The sequence below is a fragment of the Triturus cristatus genome, chromosome 3_1, assembly GCF_964204655.1.
Source record: "Triturus cristatus chromosome 3_1, aTriCri1.1, whole genome shotgun sequence".
NCBI lineage: Eukaryota > Metazoa > Chordata > Amphibia > Caudata > Salamandridae > Triturus > Triturus cristatus.
This window is the reverse complement of record NC_140583.1, coordinates 1,031,622,291-1,031,640,785: the sequence shown is the minus strand read 5'-3', so window position 1 is coordinate 1,031,640,785 and position 18,495 is coordinate 1,031,622,291. Positions and strand designations below refer to the sequence as shown.

Here is an 18,495-nt window from a genome sequence, read left to right as displayed (position 1 = left end):
CTGTGGTAAACAGGAATGTGCTCCCGGAAGCTGTCTATATAGAGTCGCTCCCGCCCTTTCCATGGTGCTAGACCATCAACTGCAATCCAAAATGCATATGCGTTGGTGTCCAATATTGATGAATGCAGTTGAACAATTCTATACCCGAAGCTTTATGTGTCTACCTTGCGTAGCCACATCCTACATATTTAGTCATGATCAAAGTAACCCTAAAGTGACTCACTAGTTGTTACTGCCCATACAGAGTCAAAATACGTAGAAACAACCGCAATTAGTAGTGCCAGTATTAAAATGTAATTTACAAGAAGAAATAGACAGAATCCCAAACCTCATGAACGGTATGATCGCCCGTTGTAGGAGTGCTAAGTCAGACCCTTTATGAGAGGTTTAATGACCTCACGCAAGTGTACGCGAAGGTAGGGCTAATGTCAGTCTGTATTTATACCACTTAACAGCCCAGTTGTGCAATGTATTCACCCCATTACCATGTATAGCGGGCCTGATGTCAGCTCTATACATGTAGAGATATGCAGATACATTTTAGATTGATACAATAAACAGGAAAGTAGAGAGGGATCATAGAAAATGGTGAAGTTCATGATCGACATTTAGGTAGGTCAAGATGGAAGTCAAAGTACAGATCAACCTGGCCTGCAGTTATCTTAAATACTGCTTTCTGTCCCCACTTCTATCAGGTACGGCAAAATCAATTCCATGGACTCAAAATGAGTCCTATTTGCCACGCTAGTACATTCATGTGTGACCAGGGAGTAATTAGTGTCCTGATTAATACACGCCCTATGGTTTTCTTGTATGTTATGCTATGTTACAGCGCATGGCTGCCCCAGCGACGGGGTGTGCCAGCGCTAAAAGATCCAGGACACAAGTGTTGCTGGATGATGAGCATAGAGACTTTAAAATTAGTTCAGGAAGAGCCAGGTTTTTATGTCCCTCTACGAGCCAGATGGTTGTTGATATTTCTGATGTACACAGGTAAGGAGTTCCATAGTGTAGCTGCCAGCGCTTTGAAAGAGTGACCCCCGGCTTGTGCTCTGTTGACTCGGGGGTGCATGCTAATTACAGATCCGCTAAGCACAACATGCGTCGTGATGAGTAAGCATAGACAGGGCTTGCTTAGTGAGAATTTTATGAGCAAAGCATTGGGTCTTAAATTGTATTCTCTTATCAATTGGCAGCCATTGTAATTTGGGTAGGTGTTTTGATTTCGAGCTAAATTTGGGAAGAGCAAAAAGGGATTGTGCTGCCTCGTTGTATACCCTATTTAGGCGCTGTATTCCAGATTTATTTGCCCTAAATAAAGAGAGTTGCGATAATCCAGTCTAGATAAGATCATCACTTGGATAATGATCTAGTGGGTTTGTGAATCGAAGAACCCTAACAAGGGCTTGATTCCACGCAGAACCCACAACAGGCCCCTGCAACCGCTTTTGCTTTTACACCCAGACACCCAGATTTTCACAATTTCTTGGTCGAGGGTGCAGGCTCCAGCGCTCCTGACCACAAATGTTCTGTCCACAGGTGGCTATCATTCCCCTAGCAGCAGGAACTCAGATTTGCTGGTATTTAGCTGTAGACAATCGGCTGTCATCGAGTCTGCTCTTGCCATCATATCTTCTTTAAATTTATTGAGATTATGTTTGCATTTTTTGGAAAGAGAAATAACCAATTGGGTGTCTCCTGCGTAGGACACCAATGACAACCCTCTATTTTTTGCCACTGTCGCCGGAGGTTGTAAGTAAATATTGAAGAGCATACAACTCAATTTTTAACGTGACGTGTGGTACTGCCCACATAGATTCTCTTACAAACACAGATGATAACATATACCACATAACAAGAGTGCCAAATGATTAAGTGGTGGATGTTGTATGTCCTCCAAAGTTTTGTGCCTAGGTTGTGGGTACTATTCATGTATTTTGCCTTACCTTTTCTTTTTTGTCCCTCTCTTTTCCTCTTTTCCTATGTTACATACAGTTATCTGTGTATGAAAATTATAAGAAGATGTATTGTCTTAGAGTCTCTTCCATGCAATACATATATGGGGTGGTATTCCAATAAGAATTCTTCTTGGACACACTTAAGGATTGATTCCATGGTTGGGAACGAGGAGGATGCTAATCTCAATTACCACCCATCTATCTTTATTAAAATATGGCAATGCGCCTTGCTTCATAATACAGTGCCAGATCCTGGTTGTCTCTATTTGACTCTCACTAACGAGTGGGTCAGGATGCCAGGAACTTTTTAAAAGAATATGCGCTAGAGCTCATGTGCCACACAATGTAGTTTGATATATGGGCTTACCTGTTAACAGCCCTGTCGTTCCATTTTGGGGTGGATGCCGGATCCTCTTCCATATGACGCAGAGCTGCGTCACTTTTTCCAAGCCGGCCCGGGTGCTTTGAGGATCAGCCCTGCACTGCCTGGGGCTGCATGCCTATCAATGCTGCCTCACACGTCACACCTGAACCCCACCCAGTCCTACATCATCACAGGGCAGAGTGGGCTCACAAGCATCAGTGATCCCACTCTCCTGTGTCACCTCGGGAAAGGGTGGAGGTTACACAGATTAACCCCTTCGACGCTTGTGACGGAACGGTTCCGTCATGCACGTCGGTTGGGCTGTGCTTATGACGGAACCGTTCCGTCATGGCCCCGCCCGCGCTCAGATCCTTCAGCACTGCGCGGGAATCACAAGCATCAGTGATCCCACTCTCCTGTGTCACCTCGGGAAAGGGTGGAGGTTACACAGATTAACCCCTTCGACGCTTGTGACGGAACGGTTCCGTCATGCACGTCGGTTGGGCTGTGCTTATGACGGAACCGTTCCGTCATGGCCCCGCCCGCGCTCAGATCCTTCAGCACTGCGCGGGAATCCGCGCAGCGCTGAAGGGGTTAAGCAGGAGTGTGTGAACCTGTGACACGACGTTGGGTCACAGTATTTTGTAAAGAAATCCACATGTTTATGACCTGAAGACTTGGGGCCTGTCCTCTCCTCATGCCTCCAAGTCACAGATAATCTCTCAAACTGCCAATGCACAAGTCGAGATATGATAACATTTAGTTTGAGAACCCCCCCTCACTGCCATCACCCTCCTAGAAAATGAACTCCTTTTTCACTAGCATGTGCAGTGCATGTGACTTTCAGCTATAATTCCAAAGTTGCTTCTCATTGTGTTTGTGATGGAAAAATACCAGTTTAGCAGACTGTTTCATTTGCTAATCGATGGCTCACTTCTTATTTGCCCAGCATAAGTGGATGTCACAAAGTATATTTAGAGAGATGCTAATTAAATCTTTTATAGCAGGGTTGTCTCATCATGCCTCTGGTGTTTTCAGGTTTCGCTTGCACAATGCTTGCGCTGTGCTTGTGAAATCTTTTGTATTTAATATATTTTTAAAGGGACTTACATCCCACCTCCACTTTTTATTGGCCCATGTGCTTGTCACTTTACTTTTCCTCTTTGTATTAGCTGTAGGGATTCTATTTTCTGTTGTTCCGTGTGTGTTTCTCTCATTAGTCTCCCGTGGCTCAAGTACTCTTTTCATGCCCTTTGCTGGAACTTCTTTTCTCAATTGATTTGTTATTTTACACATAGCGCTAACCCCAACAAAGGTATCGAAGTGCTTCTCGGGCACAGAGAGAGTGAGTGATTTGCACAGAAACACTGGATGCTGTGCCTCCCAAGACTCAATCCCTGTTTCCCAGCTTCCATTTCAGCCGCTCTAACACCTATGCTCCTTTCTTGTCTGCCTCGCCACACTTGCATTTCCGGCCCTTTAAATGTGATGAAACGGGTTTCTGTATTGTAACAAATTAAAAGTTGTGTTTATTATTTTGCAACAGCTAGATTTGCTTTACCTTTTTAAAAAAAATTAAAAAATGTTTTGCATTATTAAATATCTTCTTCGTAGCCGCGCCGCGCCTCGCCTACAGCACTAATAGTTTTGGTTTCTGTAAAAATGACAACTCCCTGTGCGCGCTGCTCAAAGCCGCCCACCTCCAGAAATTTACTGTCACTTCTGTTATCCATTACACTTTCGTCTTACTGCACCAAGGAGAATGAGAGTCTTCTCTGAGACTTTGATGTAATTATCCTCGGAACCGCTATGAGAATTTACAACTGTTTAACAACTCTGGGTGACAGTCTTGGGGGTGAGGATGCTGTTCAACATCAAATAACAGAAGAAGAAGAACCTGCTATGTTTTCCGGAGCATTCAGTACCATTGTTAACCCCTTCCCCGCTCATGATGGAACCACTCCGTCATGAGCCACGGTTGCGCTGTGCTCATGACGGAGTGGTTCCGTCATGCTGCGTCTGTTGGCGGCCGCTCCTCCCACGCGGCGCTAATTCCCCACCTGTGCGGGCGATTAGCGCAGTGGGTGGAGTCATGACGGACCCACGCCGTCATGAGCACAGCTCACCCGTGAATCATGACGGCGTGGCTCCGTCATGAGCACAGCAGCGCCGTCAACCCCACCAAACCCCTCCAGCGCTGCGGCGGAATTCGCGCCGCAGCGAAGGGGTTAATTTTTTTAATTTATTTTGCTTTGCTGTTACTGTGTGTGTATGACACAAGTAAGCCCTCTGTGCCAGTAAAGTATTGAATGCCGGTGTGGCTGCTATGCTTCATGTGTGAAAATATAATTTTGTATGCTGACTTAATATTTTTGGATGACTTATGATGCAATGACTGACGTGGCATGCAGAAAAACGATGAATTTATCCCAGATCTGTGACTGGGGGTGAATGTTTGATTGATTCAGCATTCCGTCCATCATCTGTTCTTTTTGCATTTGTCTCCCTAAGGCGGAAGGGTGAGCCCAGACGTGGGTCCCTTGCTCGCTACGCCGCCAGATTCAAGCTATCCTGGCTGATGAGGAATTAAACCCTGAAACCAGTCCTAGGATGCTTGTTTCTGGTCCAGGGAGGACCTGGCCTTACAGTTTGGGCTGGACCGTTTCCATGGGGAACAGGGTCAAGGCTGATTTGCATATGGCTGGGTCGAAACTGGAATGGTGTGGCGTGCAAAAAACCAATGGATTTAACCCAGATCTGTGACTGGGGTTGAATGTTCGATTGATTCAACAGTCCACTCATCATCTGTTCTTTTTGCACCGACTGAGACTCCACATATTCCAAATGCTCTGTGTCGTGCTGTGATTATTGAGCGAGTTTGCCAACATTAACAAAGAAATAATCAGATCTTCAAGAATAGCAATTAAGAAAGACAAGGTAAAGCACTTTCTTTTACAGTATTTGTGTTCTCGTTCTGTGTCACATTGCTGGTTCTAATGCGGGTCCGCCATTAAGTAAAGAATCGTTATAGTAACATCTGTGTAGTTTTCTAGTATAAATGACATTCGTGTGTCTGTTTTAGTAACCCTGAAGCTCCAATTCCTAAATGTTTTATTTTATCTTCTACATTGCTTGTGGCATCGGAATACTGGGTTTCATGTTTAGTACTTTATGAACATAATGGACACATTGGTGTTCTATATGAGAGTGCGTGGGGTGCCGTAGACTTTCAGTATATTTTAGTAAACAGATTAATGCTCATTTTTGCAAGGGAACACTGTGATAGAGTCTTGCAGACTTTTTCTTTTTACTATAAACTACTTTTAGCACAACAATGGGCTTTAACCCACATTTTTTCTACAATGTGACAGCAAATGATTGAGAGAACTTTCTTAAAGTATTGAAAAAAAATGAAACATTTGGAACTTTGCATACTGTATTCTGCACCTACTTCATTTTCAGAAGCAAATATTCTTTAAGGAGGCTCTTATAGACTCATCTATTGGTTGTACTGTGTGCATCTGAGAATTCTTTAAAAAGCCAGCCAAAGTCTTGGGATAAAATAATTAGGTCACACTAAAGTTTATTTTTGGAGGCAGCAGATGTAGCTCTTGGATGATATGATGACAATGTATTCTACCTAGACACTGTTGTCAATTGTGTAATTTGACTCATGTTTCTTCTGCATGTCGTTTTGCTATGCCTGGACAAATACATAATAAAGAGTGGGCCATCTGCCAGTCGTTAACAATGAAACGCCCATATTCTGATGCTCAGTTCACCTTGTTTCATACTGTCACAGACACTAACCTAGCCTTACTAAACCACAGATTTCAAAATTCAAGGTTTCACAGTGCATGCTCTTTATAAATGAGAATCTTCTGTCCCTGTCCTATGCTCTAGTGGGATGTCTTTCCAGAAGAAGCAGACATGTCCCAATGCAGACAGCCACCACAGTACATGTCTGAAGATACCTCTACAGTCAAAGCCTATCACCCATAAGGCTGGGGCTGTGGAGACATCCTTCCTCAGAGGCAGTACTGTAAGTCTTTTCATGGCCCTTGGGTTAAACTGTCCCTAAGGGCACCTCAAATCCCATGCTATGATGGGCAGTGATCCATGACATGCTTGTGCCGAAGTGTTTAGTGAGCCTAGGGGTCAAGGGAATATGGGCCAGTGCACCAGTTTACACATTCATCACAATCAATAAAAACAAATTATGGCAGATCTGCATGTTCTGAGGCAAGCTGCCATCTGCTATAAGCAGTAGCAATTTATATAGGTCAATATTTGAAATACAACAAATACTGAATTTGAGTTTCTTTAAAAGTGCGTAGTACACATACCAGCGTTGCATAGATCAGATAAACATATTTGTTTTTCATTGGAAATGTCAACACTGTGTCCCAGTGTCTACCTTATTAACTCAACTAGATTGGACTGACTCAACTCCCTGTGGTGCGATTGCTTGTGTATTGCAGCATATGGTGGGAAGTGTGACTTATCACTGTGCCTGAGCAAAATTGCATAATTTTCTTCTGCATGAAATGCACGTAATTCGTTGAGAAACATTGATTTTATGCAGTTAGAACAGTACTGAACACCCTTTATCTGTATATCCCATAGCTGTGCCAATTTCAAGCCTACTTATTAGGTACAACTAGGTACATGTTTTTTTATTATAGAAAAAACCCATTTACCTAATGTCCCCACTTTATAATAACACCAGTAACAGCACAATATATTGCCTTTCTTTAAAAAAAAAGTCATAGCACTTGAACAAGGCAAGTCAAGCCAATTGATTATGCTTGATTAATTAAAACCATTGCATATACAAGGCATATAAAATACTTAATAGAACAGATTAAAATTTGTTGAAAAAAAAGTCCTTATTTTTTAAAATTAAAATGTGTATGATTAAGAGGACGCGCTGGAGAATGTCTCTTAATTCATCTCCTTCTTGTTGCCAGCTGTATTTGTTGGTATGTGCAGGCGCTTCTCTACTATATTAAGAAATTTTGTGAAGCTGCAGATCAGTTGTGTTGAATCCGATTTGAAGCAGGCGAGTACTGCCTGTCTACAGCTACGGATCGCTGCCTGATTGAAGAGAGGTCGAAGTAATAAACGTCTTTCTTTACCCATGCGTGGGCAAGTGCAGATTATATGGACGAGGTCTTCCAGTCCTTGATTACATAGACGACAGGTGTTATCGTCTGGCATCCTCTCCCAAGATTGAAGGTGTGGCAGGATTGGTATTGATCCTAGCCGATACTTTAAGTATTTTTCTTTCAGCCTGATGTTGAACCCTGTACTTAGGTTTGGTTGTGGTTCAGCTGCAACATAGTCATCGAGTACAAGCCAGCCGTGGGCCCTTTTTAGGTCTCGCCTGACCCAGCGCATGCGCTGGTCTGGCGAGACTTATTGAGAGGGCTCCAAAAAGTGCTACCAGGCCAGCCTAGAGCTACAGTGCATGTGCGCGGGCGCGCGCGCCGCGCTTTACTGCGATTACTTTCACTTTCGAACGTAATGTTTGATCGATAGCGATCACTTTCGCGGCTGCACGGCCGCTTTACATAGACAATAGGTCTCGCTTTTGGGACCTTATAAGTATTTAGTTATGCAACTGTGGCATGGCTAAACACTTATAAGGTCCCAAAGACCAGACCTATTGGCTATGCCAATGCTTGTTGCAATTGTGGCCTCGTCTTCTACAGTTGAGAGCGCCTTTATCGATTTAGAGACCAGTTTCTTAAAACTGGTGTGTGTCACCGCCGATTCCCATGCAATTTCCAGGCTTAGCTGTTTTAGAGAGTCTCTAAGGTATACTGCGGCTGGCATTGTTCCTTTTGTTTCAGTTTGACACAGAGATGCCAGTTCGGAGTGTTTTCGTCTGCTCCTCTGATTTTGGGTCAGCATTTTATGTAGGCCCCCCTTCTAGCCAGAGTCTGTTACTAACACTTGAACAGACTTTCAGTAACTTATACTGCACAACTATTCATCAATCTACAAGTTACAACAAAAAACAGCTTCATATTAATCACATAGGTGAAACCTAATGCATGTATAAATGTTTGTTTAAATAATTCCTGATCTTTGCCTATTTCACTATTTGCATTGATCCAGCCATTTTGGAGAAGCACCAATCTTTCCTTTCTCTGCCAAAACCCAGAATCCTCGTTCTGCATCGTTCTGAGACCTCGTTCTCGTAGAAGCCACACTAGCGGGCAGTCGGTCACGCAGCATAGCCCTCAGTTTGCCTATAAAAAGAATTTTGTTTTGTAGTTTTATGTAGCACAAAGCTGAACGGAGGGTAGTAATGTGCTTTACTTGAGTTACAAAATATGTTAAATGTATTGTAGTCACTGGATGATTTGCTTAGAATCACAGGCTGTTGATCCGAGCAGCAGGGATTCAATAATGGAGGGTAATCTCCATGGGAGGCTCCTCTCGAGGCAAGGCCACATCTCCTCCCTAGGTCAGTAGGTTATTATGGATGACTCCTTTGCCAATTTGTTTTTAATATGCTGAAAGTATTGGTGGCAACGTGGAATAAAGCAGGCACCACGGGATGAATAAAGGGAGGTTGAATCTCAAAGAGAATACCTTACTTGTCCTGGTTTCATTTCAGCGTATATTGTCCCCTCAATGTAAGTGTGGGATCCAGGTACCATGGGGCATATTTACAAGGGCCTTATCTCCGCTTTTTTGGCTTTTAAAGCCAAAAAAGCGGAGATACAACTATCACCCTATTAACAAGAGGGTGCTAACATGCATTAGCGCGTTTTAGCACTCTTTTACCCAACACCTCCTTTTGCATCTCTAATGAGATGCAAAGTGGGCGTCACTGGGCAGGACAACCTTGTAAATATCGCTGATGTTCGCATCGCGATATTTACAAGGCTGCCCCAGCATTTTAGCACACGTTAGTTTTTGGAGAAAACCTCTGTTTTCTCCAAAAACTAACGTCTGCAAAAAAGCAGACTTACCTATCCCTAACATTGGGGTGGATTATGCTGATACGACCCTGTGGGTCGTATCAGCAAGGTTATCACCGTTTCGCAGGGAACATCGGTGGAAAACCAGCGATGTTCCCTGCAAAACGGCGATTACCCCGCTATCTCTGGGATTTTTATCGCCCTGGAGTAACGCGTTGTTAATAACGCGTTACCAGGGCGAGATATTCCAGAGATAGATGGAGATAAATAACAAAGCGCTAAGCGTGCTTCGGCCTTTATTTATCGCCGTCATTGTAGATATGCCCCCATGTTCTTTCCATCCATGGAGTGTCCCTGGCAAGATGGTTTCTTTTGGTGAGCCCGTAACATGGTACACATTTGCTTTGATTTCTAGACTATGAAGTCATATTGCAAGGGCTGAGGCCAACTTTTACTGCGCCCACATAGTCGGCACAGTCAGGAAATTTTTCCTTGGTGAAGCCATGTTAAGTTTCCTGATATTCTGAAGCGGACATCAACTGGCCTTCCTGCAGGCTGGGATGGCGAAGTGAGCTAAAGAACGATGATGGATTCAACCCAGATCTGTGACTGGGGGTGAGTGTCTGAAATGTTTCAGTGCCCCGTCCATCATCTCCTTGTGTTTGCTTGGTTTCCTGGTGCAGCATGGCCCAAGGATGGGAAAGCCGGTGCCAAGAATTACTGAGGTGGTTGAAAGCAGCAGGTATAATTTGCACGAGGTGGTGGTGGAGCTGGCGTTTTATAGGTCTAGAGGAGTTAGTTGGTGCTGTGGAGGAAAAAGATAACTGCGGTGCGAAGGGGCCAGCATTTTGAGGTACAATCCGAGACAGTACTGGGGTTGAGGAGAAATGGAGGCACTCGGGGCTTTGCTCAGGATATGAGGTAAAGAACATGACATTGAGACGGCTGTCAAACAACACCAGTCCATCCCCTGCCATACACATGCGTTAACGGATACAGGAGCTGTTTACCGCTTTAGTTAAAGGGCTCAGGAACGCATTTTTCGTAAAAGAAATCACAGGTTCTAACTTAACAAAAAACACAAAGCTTATACAGAAATTCATGAAGGTGCAATTTGTCTAACTTTGAAATTTCACACACTCCTAAACATAGCACGACCTCTGAAGGAGATAGGCACCACTTCCTATTCCACCAGCCACCACCCACTCATTGCAGCCATCTGATATGGTCACTTGCCCCATGCCAGTCCCGGTGGGGCGTAAATTAGGAATCATGATGCATGCGAAGTTAGATTTTAATCAAAATATTGCATCAATGAGCAGATCTTGCTTTTTTAACTTGCAATCTGACATACATTTTCCTCCCTTTTTCTCATTGGATTGTTGTGGCCAATGCTGGGTTCAATCACCCTTAGGCTTCTACAATTCAGTCTTATCTAGGCCTTCTTAAGGCAATTATGAGTAAACTACAAGTACAAAATGCCTCTGTGAGACTTATTTTTATTCTACATAAATATGAGTGTATCTGCTCATCTGGATTAACTCCACTTGCTGTCAGTTCATACGTAGATTCTGTTTAAACACGTGTGTAAGGCATATAGGAACTATTTTTATTCATACTAATCTGTTTTATTTAAAAGTAATAACAAAACATACACCTACATGAGCACTAAGATATCAACATTTTTACATTTTGCAATCCAGAAAACAAGGCTGAATAGTTAGAGTAGTAGAGCCTTCAGGGTTTATTCAAGCCGCTATTCTATGGAACAATATCCCACTGAGCATTCGCCCAGAGTCTACCCATCTCCATTTTAGGAAAAATGGAGAACCTGGCTCTACTCCATAAATGTATAATTTATTGTCCACAGTAGTTTTACTTAAGAACGTCCCAGGTAGCCCAAGGCACCCTGTGTGAGTGAATATTCGCTGTTACAAATAAATACATCTAAACAAATATTATACTGCTGAGCCGCATATTATTGTTATAATTTATGTCTGGAAAGCAAATTATTGTTCAAATAGATTTGTTTTATTGCAGTTTTTAGTCTCTTGTACACCTTTATGGAGTTATCATATGTATGTCGTCTGCTTGTGATGCATATTTACGCCAGGGCTCAGTTATTTTTGGTGTTAGACGTTGTTTAGGGGTGGGCATGGGGAAAACAGGGGACACTGGTTTGTTTGCATCTGATATCAAGGATTTAATGTACTATGGCTGGGCAACCTGGGCCATGTAACCTTTTCAGAACTTGGCTCTCGATGCTAGATGGCAAGGAGTCACAATCTTCCTAGGGAGGTAGCATGGGAGTGCTCATGCTCTGACCTCAACAACCAAACAGCAGCTCAAAAACTGATTGTCCAACCCAGTGCATGGCTTTTAAAAAGAAAAGTACTTTACTCGCGGGTGGGGGAGGGTTGGCGTGGGGGCAGGGGGGTTAAAAGAATAAAAAAAACTTACCTGACCCAGTCCCGCGCTGCCTCTCCTGGGCCGGGTCCCGTGTTTGGTTTTCCTGACCAGGAACAGGAACAGGCATGCTCCTTCCCCTCCCATGAGCCAATCGCCATGCTGAAATGGCAGCGTTCTGATTGGTGCGGACATCCCCCATGCGGGTGCCTGGAGGGAGGCCATTTTCTCTATGTAGGCTGCATGCAGCCTACATAGAGAAAATGTAGAGTGTGCATGACTGGTTTGGTGGGCCATACAGTCAGGGTACTCAGAGTGGTGCAAGCCACTCCTCCCCGATCCATCCACCCGCCTGCCCCAAACCAGGCATACCCTCCCGCCCGCCCCCATCTAGGCATACCCTGCCTTCTGCTTTCTCACAGTGCGAGAAGCAGAAACATAAAATGGTATTTAAAATACAATTTTATGTTTCTGCTTCTCGCACCGTGAGAAAGCAGTTGGGCGACGCTCCTCTGCCCAAATGGCGGAGCCGCCCCTGCACACAACTAAATTCTACATATACAGTAATGGCCAGTTACAATTAAATTAAATGGCCGCTGGGGATAGCTGTGCCTCAGTTAACTATGCTATTCCTTTCCCCTGGCTTCCCCCTGTTCTGTTCTAGGTACTCCCCTCTGCAGGGATTGTGGTAATAGCATGAATTCAGGCATTGAGGCTCAGGTGCAGTTTAATCCCCGCTAAATTGTCAGTGTGCTCAGTTTTTCACAGTTCATATAGCCTTCTAGTCCCCATAATAATTCCTTAAATCCTTCAGGCGCTGAGCTGCAGCCAGCTGGCAGAAGCAAGCAGCGCTTCTCCCGGGACTGGGAGGGTGTACACGCCAAAGTTCTGATCAAGGCGCCTACGGCTGCAGTGAAGTCGTGGCTGAGCAAAAGCATTAGGAGTAGATTACTGAGATCCCGGTGAGTTAACAAAATGTAACATGGAGTCACGATGGCCCCACATGGGCAGATCACGTCACAGCCACGCTCCATTCAACTTACGAGGGAGCTTCTCCGCTCAGGACCCACTTCAGGGTAAAAGTAATTCCGGCCAGGCCTTGGTCTGTTTGGGCCCAGCAGTACTATATCAAAGTGCAGTCTTCGAATGAGATGTAGTGGCACAGGATCAGCCATGCTTCTGTTCTTTAGATCAGCCGTGCCCACAATCCTCATCGCAGACACACCCGGCAGTCGTGATTAAATGGTACCTGCCTGGAATCTCAAAGTTTGTTGATTGCAAGCACCTGGGGCATCCAGATCACTCTCCTCCTTCCTCTGGCAGACCCAACCAGTACCGGTAGTCTCGTTGTACCTGGCTCCTCCTGGACTGTCACTCCTCTTGCAGGGTTTGCAAGCTTCTTCCCTCTCTCAGCAGGCAGGCTGACTTATAGGCACATCAGGTTAGGCAAACAGCTTCTTCGAGTAGGGCAAGGCTCAGGTGATGTCCCTTCATACCTGGGAAGCTGGTTGTCAGACAGACACTGGCTCTGGTTGCACAGCAGTCCTCTGAGTACTCTGTAGAACACTCTCTTCCTTATTCATAGAGAACTTCAAACTGTGGCACCCTATGACTCTGGTTTCCACTTTTATACAATCAAAGATTAAAAGAGATATGGATCCACTATTGCCACTTTAAGAACTGGTTGGGGTGGTTCTCCGTTCAATTTTCTGTTCCAGACTGCTCTCCAGATACAACCTTTGTGAACATGCAGTACCCACAATAGGCTCACAAAGAGGTGTGAGTTTTCTTTGCCTGCCTGTCATCAGATGCATTGGAAAGTAATCTGGGAAAGACAAAAGGCTAACCTCAGCCAAGGGGTCCCTTTGGTCTGAAACAACAGAGACTGCAGTCCCCCCTTCACAGCCACCATCTACCACATGTCAGTGCTACAATACGTTTGTCTGGGTCCAAACGAAGATGGCATGGTGTGCAAAATCCCAATGGACTGGGTTAGGGCCCTAGTGTTTACTAGTGGTTGAGGTTAATTTAAGCATTCCATCCATCACTTTTTTGTATACTACAGTGTGTTGCCCTATGTGGGACAAGTATGCCCCGATGTGGGTCCCGTGCACGCAATCAAGCTATTTCAGCCTGATGAGCCCTAACCAGGGCGAAAACTGTTCTGGGTTGCTTGTGTTCCTGTCCAGGGAGTACCAAAGATGCCTTGTCTCCTCTTTTCCCAATCCAGTGTCTAGTTCTCCTTCCTCCAATTTCAGGAATAACAGCAATACCTTTCCTCCTTCCAGGAAAACCACCCCATCTACTTCTTGTGCACAAGTCCATGCCAGTGGCATACAAAATGGTTCACACAGATCTCCATTACTCTGGCTCACTCATATACACAATGCATGTACCATGCTAGCTACATGCACTTGGGATGTTAGCAATAGGATCTGGGTTAGCAAATAAAAGAGTAACACTACACAAGTGGGAAAGTATGCATCCACACCAGTGACACAGATTCAAAAGGTCTGGTCTCAACTATGGATTCATAAAATATGATGCAATGACACCACCGCTCTATGTACTAAACCCTTGACCGGGACAATTGTCTACATTAAGTGCAACATGGGCACATACTGTGCATACTTCCAGGTCATGGGACAGGTCATGGACTGCACACATATCAAGGGCCAGGCCTCGGCCCTGCGCATGCTCTAGATTAGAGTGAGGCTATGACCAAAGACCAGAGTACGAGATACACGAAGTCAGGTATGCAGAGCAAGGGAAAGACTACTGTACACCATGTAGCAGAAATACTCATCCTAATACTTGGGTACATCCAGTTATTGTAGGTCTGAATGGCCAATTATTTGTTCAAACGTATTGTTATACTTCTGAATGTAGTTTCATTGAATAAACGATGGAGTATTATATTTTTGAGAATTTGTACTTCAGATACCATCAGATGTTCAATAGTTCGCAGTGGGCAATCTATATACTAACAAGCATTGATAAAGCCAATAGGTCTTGTCTACCTGAGGTATTGGCTTTGTCGGTGTCTTTTTAAACATGCAGCATGCCTGAAGAATAAAAAAAAGTACTTTTTTCACTGTTGTGGTAGGTCAAGTCAAGTCAGTGAAATTTATTGAGCGCACATATCACCCGGAGGTCTCACGGCGCTATCGTAAAACTCCACCGGGGCGGAAGGTCAGACGGAGGAACGTTAAAGATGATCAAATAGCCAGGTTTTTAATTCCTTGCGGAATAGCTTGTGATCTGTGATGGAGAGGAGCTGTGATGGAAGTTGTTAGATCTGGGGCTCTATAGTTGGCAGGGTATGTACCAATGTCCAAGTAGGGACCCTTGCTTCTAGTCAGGGAAAGGGGGTTACACTGTTAAGATAACCCCTGCTCACCCTCTAGGTAGCTTGCCTGAACAGCCTAGGCTATCAAAGGCAATGTGTAAAGTATTTGTACCAACACTCACAGTAACACAGTGAAAACACCACAGATTTACTCTACACCAGTTTTAGAAAAATAAGGTATCTTTACTAAAAACTTCACAAGACCAAATACTACGGAAAAACCAACATACAATTAAAAAGGTTATTTAAAGATAGTTCAAGAGTTTGTAGAAAGTACTCCAGGATGTAAAAATCAATGTCCTGCACAATGCGACTCTCAATGCACAAAATGCGACACTCTCGTGCCCAACAGTACCTGTAGTTGCTCTAAGGTTCCCAAAAGCTATAACAATGAAGATGACAAAGGCGATGCGATACTCCTGAGACCTTGGGGAGGCTTTGCAGCAGCCCTGCTTCACGCAGCAGAGGTGGATGCGCCGGCTCCGATCTGTAGGGGGAGGATGCGATGACTTTGGATTTCGTTGCGTAGGTTTCTTAGGGGGAAGCTTCACGCACAGGTATGGTGCGACGCTCTCCGATGGGGCGCAATGCGCGGCGTTGTCTTCTGGCGCCGCAACCCTCGATGCGCCACGGGACGGGACTCTGCGTCGACGCACGCAGCGACTGGATACTTTCACGCACCGGCAGTGGTGCGGCCCGCAAACTGGTTCTGCGACGACCTTCGCTGTGTCAGGAATCTTCACGCACCGGGACGATGCTCGACGCACTCGACGATGCGGGGACTCCGGGTCCTGCGATGACGCCTCGATGAAATTCTTCCCGCACTCTCGATCTTGCGACTCACAACCGGATGATGCGACCCTCAAACGGATGATGCGATGGGTACCAGTTACTCTTGTTCACACTTTCTGCTTTCCAGCTCCCAAACACAGCAAAACGACCTCCTGAGGCCCCAAGACTAGGCAAGCACTCCAAGGCAGGTTAGAACTCCTTCAGCAGAGTTCCAGGAGAGCTGGTGGTGAAGTCCTTTTGTTCCTGGGACTTCTTAACAGGGAGCCAGCTCTCCTCAGGCCCTTGGAGATCAGAATTTAAAGAAGGGGACACAGCAGAGTCCTTCCCCTCTCCTTGGCAGCAAAGCAAAACAGCAAGCAGGCAGTCTTCTCCTCTTCAGTTCCTTCCAGCTTTCTCCTTGGCAGAGGTTCCTTCTTAGTTCCACAGTGATCTAAAATGTAGGTGTCTGGGGTCCTCTTCTTATACCCCTCCAAGTCTTTGTCTCTCTTTGTTTCAGTGGGGGGATTCCCCTGCTCAAACCGGTTCCTGGGTGTGCTCTGCCCTGGAGCACCTGGTTCCTTTCAGAGTGAGGGGCAAGGTCGTTGGACGCCCAGCAGGAGGTGGAGCCTTCTTTGTGCTGGCAGAGGCAGAGTCCTCAGCCTGGCCAGCAGGGGGTGGAGCCGGCATTGTGCTGGCAGAGGCAGCCCTATTCAAAACCCAGGGGCTACTCCTCCCACCCATCTAGAGCAGATCTCCCTGTTCACCATGCTGCTGATTCTTCCAGACTCCTGGAGCCACCTAGCCCATCACATGACACCAGTCAGCCAATCTGCACACAGGCACACAGGAAGGTTAAACAGGAGAATAGCTACTTTCTAAAAAGTGCTATTCTCACACAGTGAATTTAAAAACCATCTTTCTAAAAAGATGTATAATTAAATTCTGAACACAAAGATACCAAACTTTGATTTTCCCTCTTGCCTTTAGGGGAAGATAGGCATGTAAACAGCCTCCCCCATTCTGTCCAATGGGCAAGATAGCCACTCAGCAGAGTAAAACGACAATGGCTGTAAATCACTACCAGGGCATGTTACACACCTCAGTACATGCCCTACCTTTCAGATACACTGCACCCAGCCCAGGTGGGTACCTAGGGCCACCATAGGGATGCCTTACATGTACAGAAAGGGAAGGATAAGACCTGGTCAGTGGTTGCACTGGCCAGGTCGACATGGCCATCCTGGACTGCACATAGGCACTGCAAGCAGGCCTAAGACATCATTTTAGCGCTACTCCTGTGGGTGGCACAATCAGTGCTGCATCCCACTAGTAGCATTTGTACTACCAGCCCTGGCACTCTCAGTGCACTTTACTAGAGCCTTGCAGGTAGAACAAATATGCCAAACATGTATAGCCAATTACATCACAATTTCCCTAGGGAGCACTTGCACTTTGACACTGATCAGCAGTGGCAAATTGCACAAAGCATCTATACCAGTAAAAAGCGACATCCAGCATAGCATCAAGAATACAGGAGGTAGAGCCAAAAGGTCAGGGGTAACCACGCCAAAAGATGCCAGGTCTGACACGTGTCCCCTCCAGCTGAAATGTGGGTAGAACTACCCACCCTCTTGGGACTTCTCATCACTAAGGCGGAAAAACCTGGACAGACCGTCAGCGTTGGCGTGGTCTGTACCGGGACAGTGTTCCACCATGAAGTCCATCCCCTGTAGGGAAATGGACCACCTCAACAGCTTAGGATTCTCACCCCTTTTCTGCATCAACCATCTAAGGGGCCTGTGGTCTGTCTGAACCCGGAAGTGAGTCCCAAACAAGTAGGGTCTCAGCTTCTTCAGAGCCCAGACCACAGCAAAAGCTTCCCTCTCAATAGCACTCCACCTCTGTTCCCTGGGAAGTAGCCTCCTGCTAAGGAAAGCTACAGGTTGGTCCAAGTCCTCATCATTTAGTTGTGAGAGCACTGCTCCCACTCCATGCTCAGAAGCGTCTGTCTGCACTATGAATCCCTTGGAGAAGTCAGGCACCTTGAGTACAGGTGCTGTACACATGGCCTCCTTCAGGGCATCAAAAGCTTCTTGGCAGGCACTGGTCCAAATCACTCTCTTGGGTAACTTCTTGGAAGTTAGTTCTGTCAAGGGAGCAACAATGGTGCCACACCCCTTGACAAAACGGCGATAGTACCCGGTGAGTCCTAAGAAGGTTCTCACCTCTGTCTGGGTCCTGGGGGGTTCCCAAGCCCGGATGGTATCTATCTTGGCTTGTAGGGGCGCCACCTGGCCGCTTCCTACCTGGTGTCCCAAATACACCACTGCACTCTGCCCTATCTGGCACTTACTAGCCTTGATAGTGAGGCCTGCACTGTGCAGAGCCTTCAACACTGCGCAGAGGTGTTGCAAGTGTTCTTCCCGAGTGGAGCTGAACACAGCAATGTCATCCAGATATGTGGCGCTGAATTGCTCCAGCCCGGACAGTAGCTGGTTGACCAGTCTCTGGAATGTGGCAGGGGCATTCTTTAACCCAAAGGGCATGACACGGAACTGGAAGTGCCCCTCTGGCGTTGAAAACGCAGACCTCTCTTTGGCCCCATCAGTTAAGGCAATCTGCCGGTACCCAGAAGTTAAATCAAACGTACTGAGGTAGTTGGCAGCTCCCAACCTATCCACAAGCTCATCAGCTCTGGGGATGGGGTGTGCG

At 45.7% G+C, this 18,495-nt stretch overlaps 1 protein-coding gene across 3 annotated transcripts in view; it reads left to right on the top strand.

Annotated features, from left to right (window-relative positions):
- The window catches only part of LOC146861445 (NXPE family member 2-like), a 474,101-nt gene that overhangs the window by 325,476 nt on the left and 130,130 nt on the right, over positions 1-18,495 (top strand). The window contains exon 2 of one of the 3 annotated variants that reach the window (XM_085645740.1): positions 4,834-5,259. The exons of the other annotated variants lie outside the window; for them this stretch is intronic. The gene's annotated coding sequence lies outside the window, so the exon portion shown is untranslated. The remainder of the gene's footprint in view (positions 1-4,833; positions 5,260-18,495) is intronic. 3 annotated transcript variants of the gene reach the window in all.